Here is a 3,778-nt window from a genome sequence, read left to right as displayed (position 1 = left end):
GCTTCATCTCCTGGCATAATTCTAGGAGATTTAAAAATTCATGTAGATATCTTATGCAGCCTAATGGCCTTACAATTCCTTCAGCTCCCTACTCCAAAATCCTTGCTTTGGATCTTGTCATGGCTCAGAAATTGCTCCAATTCACCTTCCCACTTTCTGACCACAACTTTCTACCTTTTATTTTATTTCTTTATTTTCCCAACTGAACACCAGTTTTATTGATGGTGCTAGGTTATTTACATAGCTTACAGTGTGTGCTGGAGCATTCCCTGGGGTTCTGTGGAACTCCACTCAGTGTTGGGACAATAATGTACAGCAATTACATTGGAATGATATAAATAAGCTTTGATAGGCATGTTCTCAGGATAGAGTACTGGGTTAACACTGCATTATGAACACTTCACACGACACAGGCTCTTAAAGAGAATTGGGTTTTTAGCCAAGGGTGTAACTTCTGAGTGACTGGACACTTCTGGTCCCATTGCCTAGGGCTGCTTGAAGTTCTGGTGGCTGGAGAATACCTAGGGCTGCGGTAAAAGCCCTGTCGCTTTGCCTTCATCTGCAGGTACAACCCTTTTGTCTTCTTCAAAGCGCTTCTTCTAGTCCTCTGTCTCAGACAAAAACTAGGGCATGGGCAATGATTTGTTTTCCTGGCTCAAGGACACATAGGTAAAGAAGGCACTGGTGGCCAGTATCACTTCTGCATGTTGTCCACCATGGATTGGCATCCACCAAGACTGATTTCCATGGACTTATTGCTTGTGAAGGTCATGCGTCCAGAAATGGTGGTCAACACCCTTTTCTGATCTTGTGAAAATTAATGGCCACCGTGGAAGCCTTGACTATGTGGGTCTTGCAGTGGCCTGTAGTCACTATGCCTGCTACCTCCTCCACGAGCTTCATGGTGACACTTCCATGCACAAAGCCATGCAGGAAACAATTGGAAAGTTCTACCAGGTGGATCAAGCTAGACTTGCTGTAGCTGACAGTGTTCTGCTCTAGGTTAAGGATGGACTGGACAATGCCCCAGTTCTTACACTTGGAGTCCATGCCCTCCAGTTTCTGGACTTTGTATGGCTTCTGACCCTCTGCTTCTGCTCCTGCCAGGAGTACACAACAGGAAGCATCTCCAGGATCTTGTCCATGTTCTTCAGCAATAGGGGCAGATATCACAAAGAGGCCTTTTGGTCAGTTTTTGGGTAAGTTTGAAGATGTTTTCAGACATAACCTTGACCTGGATTTCCATGGCGTGTTTGGAGGTCTAGGTGATTTCCACTTTGAAGTGAGCCACCTCTCCAAAGTACATGGGTGACAGGAAGTTGTTTCACTTGACTTGGGCCAGGGCAGTCACACAGTGCTCTCCATTACATTGCCGAGTGCTGATGATAGCCCCAGCCTCCTCAATTATTTTCAGAATGGCTCTTCCGTGACACTGCGGCAACATTGGTGTCATTTGGCTACATAATTTGGCATACACTTCCAGTTGTTTTACTTGGGCTTGGTTGTCTCTCTTCCATTTCCCTCAACAACTGTTCCAAAACTTCAAAATTTACCCCAAGTTCTTCCTTCTTCAAACAACTGCTGATTTCATTCTCAGCAAATGACCTTGCCTTTAAATCAGTGGAAAACTAAGGTCATCAGGGAAGTCTCCCTCAATTTTTCTGTAAACTTATCTATATTCATTGGTTTTTAAATTTCTTTCCTTCACTCTAGAAGACTGCAATGTCCCTTACCGGTTCAAGGCCATCCCATGACTGTGGCCCAACTCAATCTCCTTCCATATTTGCCCTGTCATTGTTTTGTCAGTCATCATTTCCTCAACCTCTTTATTGGCTCCTCCCCTCAGTCCATAAACACCCTTAATTTTTAAAAAATTGCATTGTGGTAACATATATGCCACATAGCATTTCCCATTTTAACCACTTCCATGTATACAATTTGGCAGTGTGAATTACGTTCTCAATGTTGTGCTACCATCACCACCATCCATTACCAAAACTTTTCCAACATCCCAAAGAGAAAACCTGTGCCCATTAACCATTAACTCCCCATTCCCCACCACCACTCCTGCCCCTGATAGCCTGTAATCTATTATCTGTCTCTATGAATTTTCATATTCTAGTTATTTCATGTAAGTGAGATCATACAATATTTGTCCTTTTGTATCTTGCTTATTTCAGTCAACATGATGTCTTCAAGGTTCATCCATGTTGTCGCATGTATCAGAACTTCATTTCTTTTTATGGCTGAATACTATTCCATTGTATGTATATATCACATTTTGTTTATCCATTCATCTGCTGATTGACGCTTGGGTTGCTTCCACTTTTGGGCTAATATGAATAATGTTACTATGAACATCAAATACAAATATGTGTTCAAGTCCCTGTTTTCAATGCTTTTGGGTATGTACCAAGAAGTGGCATTGCTGCATCATATGGAAATTCTGTGTTAAACTTTCTGAGGAACCACCAAACTGTTTTCCATGGTGGCTGCTCCATTTTACATTCCCACCAATAATGCAGGAAGGTTCCTATTTCTTTGCATGCATCCTCACAAGCATGTTATTTTCTGTTTGTTCTTTTTTTTAATAATACTCATTCTAGAGGGTGTGAAGTAGTATCTACTTGTGGTTTTGATTTGCATATCCCTACTGGCTAATGATGCTTAGCATCTTTTCATGTGCTTATGTGCCCTTTTAATTTTAAAAGGCCCTTAGATCTTCATCAGATCCAACTTCTCTCTGTTCCTCCACTTTCAAATCTTCCCAAATCATAACAAAAGCAGCTCTCTTGGGCTTTTTACCTCAATTTTACTCCTTGAACTCAGAAATCTGCCATTTTTATTCCTCGACTCTAGCTATTTTCCTTAAGATACATAATGAACCTAATTGTGAAATGTAATATACATTTTCCAATCTTATGTAACCAAACCTCTTTTTTGTCTTTGGCACTGGTACTTACTTTCTCCTTTTAAAAATGCAAAGTATTTTTTTCAGATTATAAAGGTAGTTCTTAGTTATGGAATATTTGGAAAATATAGGAAAGTATAAAGAAGAAATATAAAGTCACCTGCAATATTCCTTATTGATGACCACTGTTAACATTTTGAAGTGTAATTTGAGATATATAGATAGGCATAATTCTGTATAATTCTGTATAAATTAATACTTCATTTAAAAAGCAAGTAAAATTGTGAATTAGTTTCTATATCATTAATTTTTTTGAAGATGCTTAGAACTGTTGCATGATATTCTATAGAGTGGACTGTCATTAATTTAGCCATTCTCCTATTATCACATATTTCACCCATTTTTAATCTTTCCTTTTATAAATAAAGATACTATATACATCCTTGTACATCAATCTTTGACAATTTCCTTGGGGTTACTTCTTTAGAATAAATTATTAAAAGATAATTATTGAATCCAAGTGTATAAATATATTTTAGGATATTGCTTCACAATGCCATATTGACTTCCAGGAAAGCTGTAGTTTTTTGTATTTTTCCTTGCACAGAGTTTGAGTGCCTGTTTTCCTCTTTTTATTTTGGTCCCCTTCATGAGAAGTTATTTTCCTTATCAACCCCTTAAAATTGATGCTCATCGTAGTTATATCTTTAGCCTACTGCCCTTCTCACTCTATATTTGCCAGAGGGCTATTTCTTCTCCTAATAGTTTCAACTACTTCCACTATGTTGAAGATTCTCTAATCCAAGATGCCAGACTGGGTTTCTCTCCTCAATTTCATACTCCTCTATAGGGAATCTACTCTTGTTA

General features: G+C 38.9%; 1 pseudogene; it reads right to left on the bottom strand.

Annotated features, from left to right (window-relative positions):
- Positions 1-417: 417 nt before the first annotated feature.
- On the bottom strand, positions 418-1,469 carry LOC119522061 (annotated as a pseudogene).
- Positions 1,470-3,778: the final 2,309 nt, after the last annotated feature.

The sequence above is a fragment of the Choloepus didactylus genome, chromosome X (genome assembly GCF_015220235.1).
Source record: "Choloepus didactylus isolate mChoDid1 chromosome X, mChoDid1.pri, whole genome shotgun sequence".
NCBI lineage: Eukaryota > Metazoa > Chordata > Mammalia > Pilosa > Megalonychidae > Choloepus > Choloepus didactylus.
Note: the sequence above shows the minus strand (reverse complement) of the source record. Positions and strands in the feature narration are given on the sequence as shown.